We start from the raw sequence: 21,755 nt of genomic DNA on the forward strand, positions 1-21,755 counted from the left end.
ATATTTTAGTCACTTTATTTGCATAATTCCAAATTTCCATAGTAATGACTGGGCTAATTGTGAAGGACTTTTAAGTGCTAAATTGAGGAGTTTGTATTTTGTCTTCAATGTAGCAGAACTAACTGTTTTTAATTCAGGATCAGACTTGGCTTCAAGACAATTGTGGATGAGACTTGGCAGTAGATTGGGTGAGAGTGGGAGGTGAAGGATCATGAAAAAAGTCAGAGATCTGACTCTAGCAACCTATATGATCTGGGCAAGTGCTGTTACCTCTCTGGATTGCAATAGCCCTTATTTGGAAAATGAGGGGCGTAGACCAAATGATCTTTTATGAGCTCTTTTCTAAATCTGGATTCCTATGATCCTTTGATTTGTGGTTGGGACCTTGGATGACCTGAAGGATGGTAGTGTCCTTAGGAGAAACGGAGAAATTTGGAAGAGGGGGTGGAAATAGGGAGTTCTGTTTTGAACATGTCAAATTGGAGATAGGAAATCTAGGGGGACAGATATAGCATGGCAGTTCATGGTCATGAACTGGAGCTCAAAAGAGCCATTAGAGATTTAATACACACATCTGAGAGTCATCTTCATAGAATTACTTATTGGATACAGGGGAGCTGATGATACCACCAAGAGAATAGAGGAACACATAGGACAACATCTTGAGTTGAGGGAGCCCTGTTCTGATTCCAATCCTGTAGTCTTTTTATTATACCATAATGTTGCATGTTATATATTATATTTCCTTACATTACATATATCACTCTTTCCTCTTCACTAAGAATTGGGAAAGGGCAACAGATTTCACCCAAAGGTAAATATGACAATATTTTAATAATATACAGAATTTAGAAAAGCTCCCATTTAGAAAAGCTCCCCTTTATAATCTTAAACATACTTCCCTCATTGCTAACTTTCTAAATAAGTACATAGTAATAAGACTTGAGGCCAAGAAAATTCAACTACTTGGAAAAAGGAAGTAAGGTTTTCTAGTGTTAACACACATCCTAATGTTATTACACAAAATAGTAAGTGCTTGACAACACAATAAAAAAAAAAAAAGTGGTGGTTTGACCTGGAAACATTTTCTGAAAGACCAATCTTTCAGCTGAAGGCACTTAAAAAAAAAAAATAGTATTTTATTTTTTCTAATAACAAGTAAAGATAGTTTTGAACATTCATTTTTGTAAAACTTTGTATTCCAAAATTTTCTCCATTCCTCTCTTACTTCCTCCTTCTCAAGACAGCAAGCGATCTGATAGTAGGTTAAATATGTGCAATCTGAAGGTACTGCTCTATAAGCTAGACAGGTGCCTTAGATACCTCTCCATGATATAGTTTGTAGAATGCTGGTCTGGGAATTGAGAAAACCTGAGTTCCAGTTTCTCCAGGGGTATTTATTATCTATGTGACCTTGAACCCTCTCAGTCTCTGCTTCTTCCTCTATAACATGAAGAATTGCACTTGATAAGACTTTCCTTTAGCCCTTAATCTAGGATCTTATTAAGGAATTGATTTGTTTGATGAATGAAGTTTCCCTCAGCTATCACTTATGAACTATCTGGCTAACTCCCCGAACAAAAAGGTGATTCAGTCCAAGAAGAGTATCACCAGCTGCATCAAAGTCTTTACATACTTCTATTTCTCATTCAATTTTTTTCAACAAAAGAGTATCTTACTTTTTTATATATAAACATATTTATATAATTATTTTGCTGTATAAGAAAAATCAGACCAAAAAGGAAAGAAAATGAGTAAGAAAATAACATGCAAGCGAACAATTTTCTACAAGTGAGAATGTTACGTTGGGATCCACACTCAGTTCCCGTTAACCTCTCTGGGTGCAGATGGCTCTCTTCATCACAAAGTCATTGGAACTGGCCTCAATCATCTCATTGATGGAAAGAGTCCATCAAAATTGATCGTATAATCTTTTTGCTGTGTACAATGATCTCTTGGTCCTGTTCATTTCACTTAGCATCAGTTTGTGGAAGTCTCCTGGCCTTTCTAAAATCATCTTGCTGATTGTTTCTTATAAAACAATAATATTCCATAACATTCATATATCATAACTTACTCAGCCATTCTCCAGCTGATGGGCATCCACTCAGTTTCCAGTTTCTTGCCACTACTAAAAGGGCTGAAGTCTGTTGTGCCCTCCTTCCAAGTCATATAGTGGTTAAAGCATGGTCCTTAAGGAGGAAATCTAGCCAGTAACTCCAAGATATCATGGGAGGGACCAGTGATCCCCAAAAAACAAGTTTTTAAAAGCTTCTGTAGGTACCCTGTAGTGGACAGAGGGAGGGAAGGGTGGGGAAGGGAAAATAGAGAAGGAGGAAGGAAGGAAAGAAAGGAGTCATGTTGCCATGTCTCTGATGTCAGGATCCTCTTCAAAAGTGAAGGATAAACAATAGTGACAATAATAAGTGGAGTGAGGAGGATTGAGAGTAATGATTCGTTTATGTTAATCTAAAATTAATATATTAAGAATGCTGTTGATATTAATAATTGCTATATAATACATAACGTCTATATTATTTATACTTTCTGAATTAAAAATAGGTACACAACTGGCAAAGAATATTCATTTTGCAAGGTCTTATGAAAAGTATACTCTTTTTTGGAAGGAAAACTACATTTTTATTTCACTATAATTAGTTTCCTCTGTAATCTTCTATATTTAATTTTATACATTTCAAAACATTCTTCGGAGGAGTTCCTAGAAATGATCAGTTTACCAAAGGAGTTGATGATGGTGGGATTTATAGATTATGGTTTGCAAAGCATTTTACATATATTCTCATCTGATCTTCACAACAACCCTTTGAGAGTAGGTATTATGATTATCTCCATTTTACAGATGAGGCACAGAAAGGCTTAGTGATAGCTATTAAGTCTCCAAGGAGGGATCTGAACTCAGACCTTTCCAATTCCACCTTCAGCATTTCCTCCACTGATTTAACTGCTGAAAGCTCTACTTACTTTTCTTGCAATAGAACCTACCTAGAAAAATGTAGAGAGTATTTCCCCCTTATAGATGTGAATATTAATAGAATACCATTGAGCATGCAAACCTGATACAATCTAAGTACCACTATGTAATTAATTGCATTATTATTTAGCATTATAGCATTAATGATTTGATAGGATTAATGGTTTGTCTGATGAAATGGATTTCACAGTCTTCAAATTCATTCCTTCAGACGCATGGTTCCAAGCATCTAGTTGGTGCATTGGATAGAGCAGTAGCCCTGAAGTCGGGAAGACCTGAGTTCAAATCTGCCCTTAGACACTTACCACTTCCTATCTGTGGGACTCTGGGCAAGTCACTTAACTCCAATTGCCTCAGGGAAAAAAAAAGGATTCATGCTCCTTGCAGATCTTAACAAGATTTTTATGACGTAGGATACTGATGAAACATCATTATTGTCTGAGCTTTTGGAGAAAAATTTCTGAATTTAGATTTACTTTCAGATGACAGACTCATAGTATAATGCTGCTAGGTCTTTTTAGCTTCATAAAACCTATCAAAATTTTTTGAGAGATAATTCCAAGTATCCCTGAGACATTGTTATAAGTCTAGGATATTATAATTAATTATATAATATTACATCTAATATAATTAATAATTAATACCTAACATCACTGATTTGTAAGGAGTGACAAATATAAATTTAGGTCACTGGTGGAAGTCTATAGGATCATAGATTTGGATCTAAAAATTATCTTAAGGTCACACTATGAAATACAGCCTTCTCATTTTATGGAAGAAGAAATTGAGGCACATAGTACAAGATTACACAGATAGTATGTGTCTGAAGCAGGATTTGAACTCAGTTGTTCTAATACAAATTCAGGGCTAAATGCACCTCATAATACCATCTCTTCAGGAGAAAATGAGAAAGTAGATAGGCCTCCAGGTATACCTGGGAGGAATCCTGAAGAGTTGAGATTAGTGGGTTTAGATTTTAGGATTATATAGCTGATAGATCCTGGGGTTGTAGAATGAAACTGTTAAATATGACCAAAAAGGTGGGGTACCGTTTGGAATGAACTTTATAAATCCACCAATGACATGTTGAAATGTAAGCTCCTTCAGGGCAGGAACTGATTTTGATTTGGATATATAATAGGTGCTTAACAAATGCTTATTGGATTAGATTACTGGGAGTCAATGGGAAGGGAGGCTAAAAATAGGGAGTTGGGGGGATGTGCATCACAGATTGTGGTCCATTTACTGGGATAGAAATAGAAGCAAAAGATCTGGATTTTGCCTCCTATGGATCTGAACTGGAAAAAAAGTGTAACTGACATTATGCAGAGTACTTTATATACATAGCAATAATAACATTTCTGTAACATGTACCGTGTTAAGCACTTTATAATTATCTCATATGATTTTTGTAACAGCCCTAGAAGATAGTACATTATTTTCGTTTGCTGAGGATGGATTTGAACTCAGGTCTTTGTGACTTCTGGTTGGATGCTTTTAACCACCTAGTTCTCATTGTTCCAATTTTATTGATGGATAGTTGAGCCTCAGAGCGGGGTCCCACAACTGATAAATGATTAATAATAAATGTTGCTGAATGCTGTTGAATGGAAATTTCAGGAACGATTCAATTTATTAAATGACAACTGTGTGCTAAGCTCAGTGCAAACACAAAATCAAGTGCCTTCAAAGAGCTTACAGGACATTCAAAGTTGAATAAAAGAGCCACATACACATAGAATAGGATATAAATATATTTAATTTTGATTACTATATCCCTATATCAATAATCTGGAGATTGTAAGAGAGGTAAAAGAACCCACATGTTCAAAAATGTTTGTAGCAACCCTTTTTATAATGCCAAGGAACTGGAAATTGAGTGTATACCCCTCAGTTGGGGAATGACGGAATACATTATGGTAAATGAATGTAATGAAATATTACTGTTCTGTAAGAAATGATGAATAGGCTGAGACATACATGAACTGATGCTGGGTGAAGTAAGCAGAACCAAAAGAATATTATACAAAGTAACAACCAGAATGTGTGATAGTCACCTGTGATAGACTTGGCTCTTTTCAACAGTAAAGTGATTCAAGGCAGTTTCAATAGACTTGTGATGCAAAGTCCCATCTACATCCAGAGAGAGAACTATGGAGACTAAATGTAGATCAAAGCATATAGTATTTTCATCTTTTTTTGTTGTTGGTTGGTTGCTTATGTTTTTTTTTTCCTTTTGATCTGATTTTTTTTTCAGCATGATGAATATGGAAATATCTTTAGAAGAATTGCACACTTTTAACCTTGCTTGCAATCTTGGGAAGGTGGGAGGGTCAGGAGAGGGAGAAAAATTTGGAACACAAGGTTTTTTGAAGGTGAAGTTTGAAAACTGACTACATTAATTTGGAAAGATGGACTACCAATTAAATATTAAAAAAATAAAAAGCTTTTATAAAGAAAAAAAAAGTTATGGTACCCTTAACAAAAATAAAAAAGTTACAAGGAAGGGAGTGTTTGGAATGAAATATGAGTTCTATTTTGGATATATTGTGTTTGAGATGTCTACTGAACATCCATTTCAGGGGCATCCCATTTGAGATGTCCAAGGGGCAGTTGGTGAGTTGAGATTAAACCTCAGGGAGAGATTAGGGCCAGATGATCTTTATCTGAATTATCAGGATAGAGTTATTGTTGTAAATTTTTTCAGTCATGTTTGACTCATTGTGACCCCAATTTTGGGCAGAAATGTTGAAGTATTTTTGCCATTTCCTTCCCCAGCTTATTTTATAGATTAGGAAAGTGAAGCAAATAGGATGAAGTGAGTTTTCCAGGATCACATATCTAGTAAATGTCTGAGGTGGGATTTGAACTCAGGAAGATGAGCCTTCTTGATTATAAGCCCAGTACTCTATTGTGCCACTTATCTGTCCTTGGTTATTAAAGCCCATGGAATTTATCATCAAGTCAGAATAGTGGGAAAAGAGAAGGGATCTCAGGACAGAATCTTGGAGTAAGTCACACTTAAGGAGCTTGCCTTGGAGGAAGATCTGGCAAAAGAGAAAGAAAAGGCACTGTAAGAAAGGTGAGGAGAACCAGTAGAGCAGAGGATCAAGGAGAATTCTCTGAGGTTGCAGATATGTCAGAATTGAGAAAAAGACTTTGGATTTGATGATTAAGAGATCATTTGTACTTGTAGAGAGAGTATTTTCAGGTGAACTATGGGGTTGGAAGCAGAGAGTTTAGAAGAGATTGAGAGGAAAATCTCAGGTGTAAACTCCTTTCTCAAGAAGCTTAGCTACCAAAGGGAAGAGATAATTTCTGTGTCTCTGTCTCTGTCTCTGTCTCTCTGTCTCTGTCTCTCTCTCTTTTTTTCCTCTCTCTCTCTCAATGTCTAATACTTACATAGAGCGATAAAGTAAGGATTTTTTTTTTCAGAATTGTGAAGATGTAGATATGTTTTTAGACAATGTGGCAGCAGCCAGTGGATAGGATGAGATTGAAGATTAGTAAAGGCTGGGGATAAGAGAGGCAATAATCTTTTGGACATTGGAATGGGATCCATCACTTGTGCATGTTCAGGTGTATATCTTAATAAGGAGAAGGGCCACCCCTTATTATGAAATAATAGAGATGAATGTAATAGAGGAAGACTTCTGAGTGATGGGAGATGAGGAGGGGAGAAAAAGGAACTCTTGGTGAATGACCTCTGTGATTTCTGTAAAAGATGAGTATGAGGAGAGGGGGTACCATGGGAACATTGAAGAGGGCTGAAAATGAGGTTAAAGGACTTAAAATCTGCCTTTTTTTTTTAACCTCTGTGAAAAAATAGGCTTCCCTTTTTCTTCAGGTTTTTATAAAGGCAGAGCAAAGAAATGAAAGAATGAGACTAGTAGAATCAAAAACAGTGTCAGGTTTTCTGAACAAAAGGCACCATGGATAATAGGATGAGTCTACTTTAAACCAGAGATGAGACAGTATTATATGTAGTCATTATAAATTATCTATGTGGAATATCCTTGTGCATTCTGACTTTTTTTGTTGTTGGATAGCTGCTGCTATGTGTACTACTGGAATAGAATGGGATAATGAATTGAATATTGAAGTATTAGAGGATTGTCTTCCCATAGTGAGGGCCCAGTTTAGATTATGCAACATAAATTTGTAGTGACTCACATAGAAAGTTCTTTTGATTTTTCTCCAACTCATTTCAGTGACACATAATTAGACTTGAAAGCTGGAACCTGGCAAGAAATGAAAAATGATTGGGCAAGAAATTTAAGTATGAAGAGTACAGAGTTGATCTGATTCATCAAGGATTTGAGTTAGAAAAGGAGCCAATGTTGCATGAATGATGTTTTGGGAGAAAACTGAAGAGTAGAATGCTCTGTGAAGATGTAGAATGCTTTAGAGATCAGAAAAGAGAGAGAAGGTTGGGATGATATACATTTATATATTGGGATTTTATACATTTATATTAAATCTCAAAGAAGAGGTTATTAAGTGAATGTGGTAAAAGGAGAAGCTGGAAATGCCAATATGGTGAGAAATATTCTGATTTGTCTACCATAATGAATGAATCAAGGGATGACTGAATATGCAACCAGTGCTGAAAAGAACGGCCAGTGAAGGTAGACTGTTTATAAGCAGTCAAACTTCTACTCTTATTGCTAAGCATTGTGTAAAGTACTGGACGTACAGGGAAAGGCAGAAAAAATAGTCTTTGCTCTTGAGAGGTCTTGAGAAATTGGAGCAGATTGTTAAAGGGGAAGCAGTATCTAACACTAAATCAGGAAAGAGATCAGGAAAGGTTTCTTATAAAAGATGGGATTTTGATTGGGATCTGAAGGAAGCCAGGAGGCAGGGACGAATGTGGGGGGAGCATTTCAGGTTTGATGAACAGCCAGTAAAAATTCCCAGTCAGGAGATGAAGTATATTGTTTGAGGAACAGCAAAGTGTCTAGTGACGTTGGATTGCAGAGCATGTTGGGAAGGAATGGTGGCAGGGGAGTAAGGAAGAAGTTTTTTGGCAGTGGGGAGACAAATCTCAGTGAGATCCTGAAGATGGAGGGAGGGGAAAAAACGTTTTAAGATGAAAGTAAGTTTGTAAGTTTTGGAACAAGAATTCTAGACGGCATAAAGAAAGGAGTAGAAAGAAATGGAGTGGAAGAAAAGTAAGAGGGGCAGTATGGAATGAGGGATTGGATTTGTACAAATCCAGAATTTCAGGGATGGACAGGTATGATATGGTGGGAATACGGTAACCATTAAGAAATGAGTTCAGACTGATGCATTGTTGGTGGAGTTGTGAATGGATCCAGCCATTCTGGAGAGCAATTTGGAACTATGCTCAAAAAGTTATCAAACTGTGCATACCCTTTGATTCAGCAGTGTTACTACTGGGCTTATACCCCAAAGAGATACTAAAGAAGGGAAAGGAACCTGTGTGTGCCAAAACGTCTGTGGCGGCCCTTTACTAGCTAGAAACTGGAAAATGAAAGGATGCCCATCAATTGGAGAATGGTTGAGTAAATTGTGGTATATGAATGTTATAGAATATTATTGTTCTGTAAGGAATGACCAGCAGGATGAATATAGAGAGGACTGGGGAGACTTACATGAACTGATGCTAAGTGAAATGAGCAGAACCAGGAGATCATTATATACCTCAACAATGATACTGTATGAGGATGTATTCTGATGGAAGTGGATTTCTTTGACAAAGAGACCTAACTCAGTTTCAATTGATAAATGATGGAAAGAAGCAGCTTCACCCAAAGAAAGAACACTGGGAAATGAATGTGGAATACTTGCATTTTTGTTTTTCTTCCCAGGTTATTTTTACCTTCTGAATCCAATTTTTCTTGTGCAACAAGAGAACTGTACGGATCTGCACACATATATTGTATTAAGATGTATGAGACTGCTTGCTATCTAGGGGAGTGGGTGAAGGGAGGGAAGGGAAAAGTTAAAACAGAAGTGAGTGCAAGGGACAATGTTGTAAAAATTACCTACACATATGTTCTGTCAATAAAAAGCTATAATTAAAAAAAATGAGTCTAGGAAGAATGTCAGTGGCTAGGAAAATAGATACCTTTTGAGAGAGGTAGTTTGATGATTCAAAGCCCTTCTTTGAGGTCCAACCTCATGATAGTGATGATGTTGTGTTTCATGAGTAGCCAAAAGAAAGTAAAAAGAGAGGTGGAAAACCAAATTATTTGGGGAAGATAGTTTGGAATTAGGTTGTGAAAGGCTTGATTGTCCTCTAGGTCACTAGGTGGTACATAGAGTGCTAGACTTACCTCCAGATCTGATGAGTTCCCGTGTTGTGTCTGATCTACTTTTCTGTCATGATTTTTTCCTATGTGACCCTTTTCTGCACTTAGACTATAACCCTTCTCATCAACTCATTGGGAGTATTGTAATAATAACCTTTTATGTCTTTCCTCCTTATTTTCTCACCTCCCTAATCTATTCACCATATAGCCACCAAATCAATATTCCCTGAGGAATAGCTCTAACAATGTTACTACCCTGCCTTAGGAATTTCAGTGACTCCCATTACTTTTAGAATAAATATTTTTTGGCAATAACTATAATAGCTTGCCTTTATGTAGAATTTTAAGGGTTACAAAACACTTTATATATGTTATTTCACACCTGAGAGGCTGGGATTCTTTCCATTTTATTGATGAGGAAACTGACCTCAGATCAGTCAAGTGATCACCTAGCTAGTCACCTAGCTAGTAAATGTCTGAGGCAGGATGTTTACTCAGGTTTTCCTGACTTCAAGTATATTTGGAGATCTGAGATTGGCGGGCCGCAGAGAAGTTGGAGCTGGACAGATAAATTTAAGAATCATCAGTATCGAGATAGTAATTATATTTTTGGGAACTAATGGGATCATTAAGTGAAATTGTATATAAGGAGAAGAGAAGGGGCCCAGTAACCCTGTGTGAACCTTTGATTGACCTGAATGCAATTCCAAAGGAGACTGAAGAATGGTCTGATAGTCAGGAGCATCAGGAGAGAGTAGTGTGCCAAAAACCTGAAAGATGTTTGTAGTAGCCCTTTCTGTAATGGCTAGAAACTGGAAACTGAGTGGATGCCCATCAATTGGAGAATGGCTGAATAAATCATGGTATATGAATGTTATGGAATATTATTGTTCTGTAAGAAATGACCAGCAGGATGATTTCAGAGAGGCTTGGAGAGACTTACATGAACTGATGCTAAGTGAAATGAGCAGAATCAGGAGATCATTATCCAGGCAATAACAACAAGACTATGTGATCAATTCTGATGGCTGGGGCTCTCTTCAAAAATGAGATAATTCAAAACAATTCTAATTGTTTAATAATGAAGAAATAATGAAGAAGTACCCATCACACTCAAAGAGAGAACTGTGGGAGCTGAGTGTTTCTGTTGATGTTTGCTTGCATTTTGTTTTTCTTCTTAGGTTTTTTCTTTCTAGATCCGGTTTTTCTTGTGTGGCAAGATAACTTTAAATATGTATACGTATATTGGATTTAACATATGTTTTAAACATATTTAGCACGTATTGGACTACCTCCCATCTAGCGGAGGGGGTGGGAGGAAGGAGGGAAAAATTTGGACAGAAAGTTTTGCAAGGGACATTGTTGAAAATTACCTATGCATATATTTTGTAAATAAAAAGCTTTAATAGAAAAAATGAAAATTAAAAGTAAAAGTTTACAGAGAGGCCAAAGAGAATGAGGGTTGAGGAAAAAGTCATTGGACTTGGCAACCAAGAAATGATTATTAACTTTGAAGAGAGCAGTTTTGGAGATAGAAAGCATCTGAATGAGATAAAATGAGGAAAAGGGGAGAAGAAGGACTTCATGGAGAATGACTTCATTTTTTTCTGTAAAACATCAAGGAAAGTTCTCAGCTGAGGGGGCAGAGAAGGGGAGAAAAGGTTTAGAAGAGCTGCTATAGAGAATGGGATAGTGAGGTGATCTGGAAGGTTTTGGCTTAAAGAGAAGCTCTAAGAGCAGTGAGGGCCTTGTTAAGGTTGTGTAAGATATTTGTAGTGGTCGCATTCAGAATGGCCATGTGATTTTCTCCATCTTCTTTCAGCAGCGTGTGTGCAGGAATGAAGGCATTGCATGTTGGGAGTGATCCAAGGTTACGTCTTGGCAAGACATGCTTAATGATATTATGAGGGGGCCAGGGACTTGAGAGAAGACCACAGTTTGAGGTAGAACTGATTTACCAAGGGTTCAGGATGGAGGAGAGAGTGGCTAGCAGAGGGGAGATGGTCTGGGAGAAAACTGAGGGGTTAAGCGTTTGAAGGTCGCTTTATGGACTACTAGTGAGGTTTTGTAAAGGAAGGCAAAGAAAGAGATGGAAAACCAATAGATTATGGTCATGTGGAGTGATTTCTGAATGCCTGGGTCTGGTTTGTGGTTGACAGCGAGATCAAAGAGATACAGTCATGTGTGGCTGAGCTGAAGTGGTGGAATAAGTCAGGAGAAGTAAACCGAGGAATTGAGTGCTTGCAAGTCAGTATGTATGTTGGAGTCCCTACTAGGAGAACAGGAGTTGGAGAAGAGGGAAAATTTGTGAGTCAGGGACCAAACTTTTTGAGGAAGGAAGAGACATCATCTGCAGGTTTATAGACAACAGCTACTAGAATTTTGATTGGTTGATCAATACAAATCATATGAACATCAAAGGAGAATAGATTACTCGATGATGGAAATAGGGGGAGACCATGGAGCTCATCTAGGTCTTCTTTACTCCAGGACCAGTATTCTTTCCATTGTGCTGATCTAGCCAAACTTAGTACTGAACTTAGGGTCAGGAAGACTTGTTCAAAATATGGCTTCAGACATTACTAGCTATGTAACCCTGGCAAGGCACTTAACTTAAAGTTCCTCGTCTGCAAATGAAAAGCCTAGACTGCATCTCTTAGAAATTTTTTTCTGACTCTAAATATATGGTCTATTATAGTTTTGACATTAATAGACCGTTTGACCTTGTGTTTAAAAAAGCTCATACTGCCGTATGTTGGCTGATTAGGTCAAATATCATCATATTGTTTCAGGAAAGGAAAAGGGAGAATTAATCATCATTTTTCCTCCACTGAGTTCTTCTGAAATGTTAAAAAAAAAAATGCCTTTGTATTCCTATGCCTGGTGTTCTGCACATAGGAGGCACTTAATGACTCTTTGTTTAATTTAACTGTAAAAGCTCATTTATATTATGTTCTAGAATTTACAAAGTGCTTTTCTCATAATAGTGACTTCAGGTAGAGAGTTTAGTTATTTCAATTTTCCAGATGAGGAAAATGAAACCAAGTGCCTGGTCCCTGTTGACTCAGTTGGTAGCAAGCAGCAAGTGATTGAGCTCTCGAACCCAGGTCTTGTAACTACAAGCTCTGTAGCAGGTCCTGAAGGAAATGGGGAAACCAGAGCAGCAAGTCATTTCACAGAAGCACAGGATGTGAAAGATGACTTACTCTTGCAGACACCCTCTCTTACCCTGAGCAGATGATTGAATACAAGGCAGAAAGCTTAAAAAGTTTATGTGAAATTGAACCAAGAAATAGGGATTTAAAAAAACAACCCAATGAAACCCATGTTTCTTGCCATTCCGGTTTCCAAGGTGATATGTCTTTTACTTTAAATGCTTTCAATAACATTTCTGACATCTTATGAAATGCTCTTGACAATAACTGCAACAACAAAAGAGAAGAAAGGAAGTATTTAGTAATAGGGAGGGAAGAGTCGGTGGTTGAGACTGAGCCTTGCAATGAATGATTCACCAGTGCAAGGGGAGAAAAAAGACAACCCTAGAATTCCTTGTATTTTCTTACATCCTAGGGTCCTGCCTTCTTATAAGCAGAGTTCTAAGAAGAAATAATTTTGGTTTTGAACCTTTTGATCATTAAATTATTTTTTAAAATTTTTATTTCTTTTTTTTCTTACTAGTTTTTTATTTTTCAAAACATATGCATGGACAATTCTTCAACATTAGCCCTTGGAAGACCTGTGTTCCAATTTTCCCCCCTTTCCCTTATGCCCTCCCCTAGATGGCAAGTAGTCTAATATATATTAAGCATGGTAAAAATATATGTTAAATTCAATCATCTATTCATTTTTTGTAATTTTTTTTGTCTAAGTTTTCTCCCTCCCTTCTCTCACCAAGACAGCGAGTAATTTCATATAAATTATACATGTGCAATCCTTTTAAACATATTTCCATATTTCTCATGTTGTACAAGAACAATGAGACCAAAAAGGAAAAAACCTGTGAGAAAGAAAAAGCAAACAAACAAACAAAGTGAAAATACTGTTTTCATCTACATTCAGTCTCTATAGTTCTCTTTCTGGATGTAGATAGCATTTTCCATCCCAAATTTATTGGAATTGTCTTGTTGAGAAGAGCCAAGCCCATAACACTGATCGTTAATTAATTTCTCAAAGATGAAAGATTGAAGGCTCAAAATGACTAGATTTTGTAGATGGCAAAGAATAAAAAGGTCAAAATGACTACCTTTTGTCGAATGTCAAAGAATAAAAAGACTGATTATCTTATCCCGGAAGGAGATGTGTAAATTAATATTTTACTGGCTCTGCTTGTTTGAAGTTCTTAAGTATCTAAAAGATAAAGACAAACTTGGTAAGGAGCCTTTGTTCTTGAGGACTCTCCCTCCTGATGTTATAATGATGGTAACTTGAGTGTACAAATGTGTTTCAAATTCTTTGAGAATCAGTACCCACTTATGTTGTGTTATGCTTTTGGTAATGTGGTAATATGATTTGCCAGGATATGAACAGAAGATCATGGATTTAGGCCTAGAAGGGATCTGAGGGATTATCTAGGGGGATGATCTCATATTGCAGACGAGAAAGTAAGCCCCATAAAAATGAAGTGATTTCTGAGGTCATATAGCTACTGTTTTACAGAGCCAGGATCCCACCTGAGATTCCTTGACTCTAAATCCCACATTTTCCCTGCAAAGCACCTTGATGACTTGGGTGTCATACACACACACACACACACACACACACACACACACACACACCCATTTGTATCTCTGCTTTATTTTCTTCATCTGTAAAATGGGGATAAGGATAATAGCACCTACATTGATTGTCACGCAGAATTGTCATGGCCAAAATAGCTCCATGTTTTGAAAGTGCAGTCAACTAAGTGATGATCCTCGTAGGGATCATAGTTTTAGAACTGGACCTAGAGGTCATCAAATTCAACCTTTTCACTTATTCTGGGAACTTATAGGACATCATTTGCCATCTTGGCCCAGCCAGCCCTTTTATGTTAAGAAGAAGGCATTGGTAACTTGTCTCTGGATGTTTGAAGTTTGAAGAAAGGGAGTAGGTTTAGAGGGATGAAGACAATGAGTGGGATATATGTTGACCTTTGAAATATCTATGGGCCATCTAAGTAAAGAGGCTAGTTGATAATTCAAGATTGGAGTTCAGTAGATATTTTTAAGATATAAGTAGATGTGCATATATATATACATACACACATATATACAAGTTGTGTGTGTGTGCGTGTGTGTGTGTGTGTGTTATATACACAAAGGGAACAATTGAGCTTCCTCATAAAGTGAAAAAAGCTCTAAACTGAGGCCTGAGAGCCAGTTGGTAGGTGATGATCTAGCAAATCAGTCAACTATTAATTAATCAATTAAATATGCCAGGCACTGTGCTATGATTACAAAGAAGGGAGACCTGCAGCTGGAACTAGGATGAACAATGTCTTGGAAACCTTATGAGGAGAAAGTGTTCAGGAGAAAAGGGAGTTGACAGTTTCAAAAGTTCTCTCTCTGATAGGATGTGGCTTCTATAAAAGTAATCTGATTTAGCAGATAAGAAATGCTTGGTAACCCAAGAGAGAGTACTTTTAGTTGTGGTGGGATAGCTAGCTGCCTTAGAGCCCTTTTCCCTGTTCTCTATTTGATTTCCCTCCTTAACCCTGAAAATGATCCCTTTTTCTTCATATTTTCTTAGAACATTTTACCTGAATCTTTCTGCTTCAATTATCAAATTTTATTTTTTTTTCCATTCTTAGTTTTATGTTATTCGCTGCCCCATCCGATTATAAACTCCTTGAAGGCTAGAATGTTAGGATTTTTTTAATCTTGTATTCTTGATATAGATCCTTGGAAATGCGAGATTACTTTGAGGACAATATGAAGGGAGAGTCTCCAAAGAGTTGTAAGAAAATGTCATAACTGAACTTTAATTCTTTCCCTTGTTAGTTTAAAGTGGCTACAGAATTTAATTTGATAAGGTGGCTAAGAGTTTGTTGGTTTCTCTCTTTCTAAAGATTTTACCCCCACCATTCTGGGTAAGATCCTAAGATTGTGGTCCTAAAGTAATTCATCTTGTAGTAATTTTCTCTTTAGAATTTGTCATCAGTGTAGTTATTTATAAAACTCATTTCCTGGTCCCTGAAAACCACAAACAAATTAAGTTTTAGACTCACTCCCCTACCCCAGGCACTAAATGGAGGAGTGAGAAGCCCAAAGCTGGCAATACTGATTGTGCTGATGGGGATCTAAACATATTTCTGACCTTAGAGTCTGCCTTTTTCTTATCTAGAGGGCAAATAGATTGATTCTAAGGAGGTGGAAATTCACTGGGAAATGCCTGGTTTCTAACTCTCTGTGGAATTCTAATTGTACACCTGATCAGTATCACCTTTTCTCTGGGGAACTGAGCATGAATGAAGACTTTGTGGCTATCTAAAGCAGACATTAATACTCACACCTCTAATAATAAAGCTTAGTTTTGAAAGGTCATATATGTAGAGTTGAAAAGGTTCTTAATCAGGTCAAGTCCAGGAACTTTTTTTTTTTATATTAAAGCTTTTTATTTTCAAAACATGTATAGATAATTTTCAATATTCATCCTTGCAAAACCTTGTGTTCCAAAATTTTTTTTTCTCCCTGCCTTCTTCCCTTCACCTCCTCTCCTAGATAACAATCCAAACATGTGCAATTCATCTATGCATACTTCTACAATTATCATGCTGCACAAGAAAAACCACATCAAAAAAGGGGAAAAAAATGAGAAAGAAACAAAATGCAAGCAAACTCTAACACAAAAGGTGAAAGTACTATGTTGTGATCTACATTCAGTCCCCATGTCCTCTTTCTCTGGGTGCTGATGGCTCTCTTCATTCCAAGACCATTGCAACTGGCCTGAATCTCATTACTGAAAAGAGCCGCGTCCATCAGAATTGATCATTGTATAATCTTATTGTTGCTATGTCCAATGCTCTTTTGGTTCTACTCACTTTACACAGTTCATCTAAGTCTCTCCAAGCCTCTCTGAAATCATCCTGCTGATTGTTTCGTATAGAAGAATACTATCAGGAATGCTTATTAAGTACCTAGGCATTGTGCTAAATGAAAAGTATATAAAGAAATGCAACAAGTAGTTCTGCCTTCCAGGAGAGCATAGTCTACTAGGGAGGACAACATATAAAAACTATGTGCAAAAAAGAAATACACAGGGTAAATTGGAAGTAGTCTCAGAGGGAAGTCACTACTACTAAGGGGGACAGGGAAAGGCTTCTTGGAGTTCTGGCCCAAGTGCCAGAACTCCAACTCATTTCACAGATAAGGAACCAGACCCAGAGGTGAAGGACTTCCTGCCTTTGGATATTTTCACTGGCTGATCCTTGTTCTTGGAGTGTTCTCCCTTCTTTTTTCTACCTCTTGGTTCCCCTGACTTTAAGTTCCAGTTAAAATCTCATCTTCTACAGCAAGACTTTCACAATTCTTTTTAATTTAGACTCTCCTTCCTGTCAATGTACTTCCAGTTTATCTTCTATTCATTGTGTCTGTACATAGTTTGTATGTTGTCTCCCTCATTAGTCTGTGAGCTCCTTAAGGATGGGGACTTTCTTTGATCTTTCTTTATGTTCCAGGTGCATATCACAGTGTCTGGAACATAATAGGAATTGAATAAATTTGTATTAACTTATTTGACTGGTTCTATCTAAAAGTGAAACAAGGATCAAAATCAGAGATTTGAAACCCATCTCTTCTAATTCCTCTTTCCTCAAACTATATTGTTCTTTGGTGAAAATTATTGAAATTCCATGCAAATTCTTTTAATTAGGAGCAAGGGCCTGTAGATTTAGAGCTGTTGAGTCATTTCAGTCTTGTCTACTTCTTTTTTTCTTAGCTTTGGCTTGCTGTTTCCTTCACCAACTCATTTTTTTTTTTTTAAACAGATGAGGAAACTGAAGTTAACAGGGTTAAATGACTTGCCCAGGGTCACAAAGCTAATGTTTGTTTGAGGCTAGATTTGAATTCAGTAAGATGAGTCTTTCTGACTCCATAGCTGGCGCTCTGTCCACTGTGCCATCCAGCTTCCCTAGGTTTTGAGCTAGAGATGGTTAAATACATAACTCTGCTTCTTTCGCATCAACACTCCTTCTCTTATATCTGGGGGACCAATCTCCTTAATATCTTCATGCCTCATTTTTTTATTCTCATTCCTGTAACCACTCACACGATTTATTTCATGTTTGTAAAATGCTTTTGATTGAATCATTTTAGATAAGATATAAGTCTGAATAGCTGCCTAACATAATCATGGGCCTGTTACTGATGAGTCATGGGCAGAACTGGGAAGAATGATTTGCTTTGGATTCATTTAGTAGATTTTAGTATTGGAAACTATGACACATTTTGGTGGTGGTGGTTTTCTTTTTTCTCTTTTTTTAATTTTTAAAGCTTTTTATTTTTAAAACATATGCATAGTTTTAAACATTTGCCCTCGCAAAACCTTATGTTACACTTTTTTTTCTCCCTTCTTCCTTTTATTTTCCCTCCCCTCCCTCCCCCTGCTCTTAGCTGGTAAGTAGGCCAATATATATTAAACATGTACATTTCTTCTATACATATTTCCTATTTATCATTTGCACAAAAAAAATCAGATCAAATGGGAAAAAAAGAAAGAAAACAAAAATCAAGCAAACAACAAAAAAAAAAATGAAAATATTATGTTGTGATTCACACTCAATCCTTACAGTCCTCTCTCTGGGTGTAGATGTCTCTCTTCATCACAAGACCATTGAGATTGGCCTGAATCATCTCATTGTTGAAAAGAGCCATGTATTGATCACCATATAATCTTACTGTTGCCATGTATAATGATCTGCTTTTGCTCATTTCACTTAGCATCAGTTCATGTAGGTCTCTCCAAGCCTCTCTGTATTCATCCTGCTGGTCATTTCTTATAGAACAATAATATTCCATAACATTCGTATACCACAATTTACCCAGCCATTCTCCAATTGATGGGCATCCACTCAGTTTCCAGGTTCTGGCCACTACAAACAGGGCTGCCACAAATATTCTTGCACATACAGGTCCCTTTCCCTTCTTTAAGATCTCTCTGGGATATAAGCCCAGTAGAAAACTACTAGATCAAAGAGTGTGCACAGTTTGATACCCTTTGGGCATAGTTTCAAACTGCTCTTCAGAATGGTGGGATCAGTTCACAACTCCACCAACAATGTATTAGTTTCTCAGTTTTCCCACATCCCCTCCAACATTCATTATTTTTATGTCATCTTAGCCATCTGAGAGGTGTGTAGTGGTATGATGGTGGTTTTCTAAGGATGATAACAGAATGTCGAAATTCAAAGAAGTCTTCGAGGATGTCTGGTATAACCTGACACCTCCAGCTACTCATCAGCCCCTCCCCCATCTTAACTTTATTTTATATATACATATATATACTGTGTGTGTGTGTGTGTGTGTGTGTGTGTGCTTGGTGAGGGCAGGGACTTCTTCCTTCATTCCTCCCTTTCTCCCTCCCTTTATCTTTTCCTTTTTTCCTCCCTTACTCCATTCAGTGAGTATTTATTTAGAACTTAGACTAACTGTGCTAACTTCTGAAAAACATTCTTTCAAATGTTTCAGCATTTTTCATTATTGATTGGGCAATTTAACAACACTATGCTGGATACTTGGAAATGATGCATAAAAAGACCTTTATCTCACTGGAAGTTTATTTGAATCTCACTCAGTATTTGGGTACATGGAAACTTTTACTTCTAGACTAAAAAGGCTTACTTATTATGTTGAAATCAATTAGATTTTATTGTAAGTGATGATAAGTAGTAAATACCAAGGAACTGAAAAATACAATATTCCTCCTTCCCTCCCTTTTTTCCTTTCCTTCTTTCCTTCCTTCCTTCCCTCCTTCTTTTCCTTCCTCCCAAGCAAACTTGAGGGATCAAATGATCAAGATTGTTCAGGTAGTGAGGCAATGTTTGATCTCAAGTTTTCCTGACTTTAGGCCCAGTACTCTATTCACTACACTGCCTAGTTACCAAACAGAAATGGCTGTCCCCTCTGGCTGGCACATTTAGTTTTAATTTTCTGCAACAGGTCACAGGGCATAGTGTAAATAAATAATAAGGAAAGATTTGCAGGTCAGCTGTTGTACATATATGTTGGATAAAGTTTGGATAAGAGTTAGTAGGCATAAGAAACAATAGATAAAAATGAAGAAGGAAATAGTATTTCTCAGGTGTAATATATTAACATAGTATATGTAATTATACATAATATAAACAATTCTAGAATCTTTTAAAAAATTAAATTTTCTTTTTTTTAATTATCAAAAATCTGTTTTCTCTTCTTTCTTTTCCCCCTCTGCCTCACTTAAAAAAGAAAGAAAATCAAAACTCTTACAATAAACATGCAAAAAAAAAAATTCCATTATTGACCATATCCCAATTTGCACTTTGAGTTCATTACTTCTTTGTCAAGAGGTGACATGTTTCAGCAGCAACTGGGAAAATTGAGTTGATCAAAATTCTTAAGCATTTAACATTTTTTTGTTTTTACGATATTGTTTTTGTATAAAGTTTGCATCAATTCATACAAATCTTCCCAGTTTCTCTGAAATGGTTCTTTTCATAATTTCTTATAGAACAATAATATGGAACTCTTAGTAATAGAAATAACCACTATTATTATTGCTAGCACTGATACTCGTACACTAAATGATCTATTATCTCACTGATGTGTTTTCTGTGAGTCATGAAGATGCATGCTGCCCATCCTACGTGACTATCTTATATATCCTATAATACGTTGGCTCCAGTGGGCCTGCCACCAGCATCCTTGTGTTACATTGGGTAGAGCCAAATGGAGCATTTGAGTTGTTATCAGTTGCCCCTTACTGTCTCAATCATTGATACTCCGTATGATTCCTGTGTGGTAGCTGCTCACACTCATCCTGCATGTCCCCATTGCCTTTTAGGCCATCATCAGCTTGATTCATTCAAACACTAGATTCAAAGACAATCAGAAGAGGAATCATATCTAATGGAGAGCAGTGCTGTCTGTGGAGTCCAAGTACTTGAAAATAGAAAACTTGAGTTCAGATTCTGTCTCTGAGACTTGCTTCTTTCGTAGATTTGGTAAAGCTTCAACCTCTCTTTGTCTTAATTTCCCCACTATAAAATGAAGAGTTTGATTGGCTTAAGCTTTAGGCTTTTTCAGCTTTAGGCCTATGTTCTATAGCAAATAAGTTTAATTAAGGGGCCTGGACTCTGAGCTTCTAAGATCCCTTCTTGCTCTAAATCTATAAGCTTATGAAGTCATTTCTCTTTGGGAGGCAGCTTCTTGAAGTGGATGTGGTATGGGATATGTAGTGGGGTAGACTTGGGTTGAAATCCTGGCTCACACTGGCAAGTCACCTAATTTTTGTTTCAATTTCTGTTTTGTTATTGTAGAAGAAGGGGATTGAATTTGATGGCTTTAAATTTTTTTGTAGATCTGTTTTATTCTGAACTTAATAAATAAATAAAAATTAACAAAGCAAGCATTTCTTTAACATAGTAGAATAGAAAAAAAAAGATGATTATACCCAGTTCTGAGTCTATAAACCTGTGAGTATTAGACCTTTGTTTCAGAAAGAAGCTTAAGGTCTTTAATGGACTGGGCAGTTTCCAAAGACAATCCAACCAACTCTACTGCCCTGGTTCTGGTCTGACTCATTGTCTATTTGCAGGTCAATCCCAGGGATGTGGACTGTTGGATATGTACTTTAAATTACCTATAAAACAACTTGCTATGACCTAGCCTGATTAACTGACATTTTTATGTAGTCTTTCCCCCCTATAATGGATAGTTGGCCCAAACTAGTCATTACTTATATGTATATAGTGCATTGTAGTTGTTCATTTATTTTGGTTGTGGCTGACTCTTTGTGACTTCATTCGGGATTTCCTTAGCAAAGATTGTAGTCTGCTGTTTCCTTCTCCACTAATTTTATAAATGAGGTAACTGAGGTTAAGTGACTTGCTCAGAGTCATACTGTTAGTAAGTGTCTGAGGCTGGATTTGAATCTTGTAAGGTGAATCTTCCTGACTCCCAGGCCAGCCCTCTATCCACTATATCTCCCAGAACTACCTGTGTAGTTCTTTACATAATTTTATTTGATCCTCAAAATCTAGTGAGATAGGTGGAGGTGAGGGATCATGGATTCAATCATTTTACATATGAGGAAGATGAATCATTGAGCATTTAGGACCCTTTTCTCCCCAATTCCTATGTCTTAGATTGTCCCTTATTGTCATAGAGCTGTCAAATTGGGTGACATTTAAAGCCTTTTCACATTTGGGTGCAGGTTGCCTTTCCAGATCAGTTACATATTCCTCTTCATGAATTTTGTGGTCTGGTCAGATCTCTTTGGCCATCTTTCTGTCCGTCTTGTCTCCTTGTCCACATTTT

This window comes from Antechinus flavipes, chromosome 4 (assembly GCF_016432865.1).
Source record: "Antechinus flavipes isolate AdamAnt ecotype Samford, QLD, Australia chromosome 4, AdamAnt_v2, whole genome shotgun sequence".
NCBI lineage: Eukaryota > Metazoa > Chordata > Mammalia > Dasyuromorphia > Dasyuridae > Antechinus > Antechinus flavipes.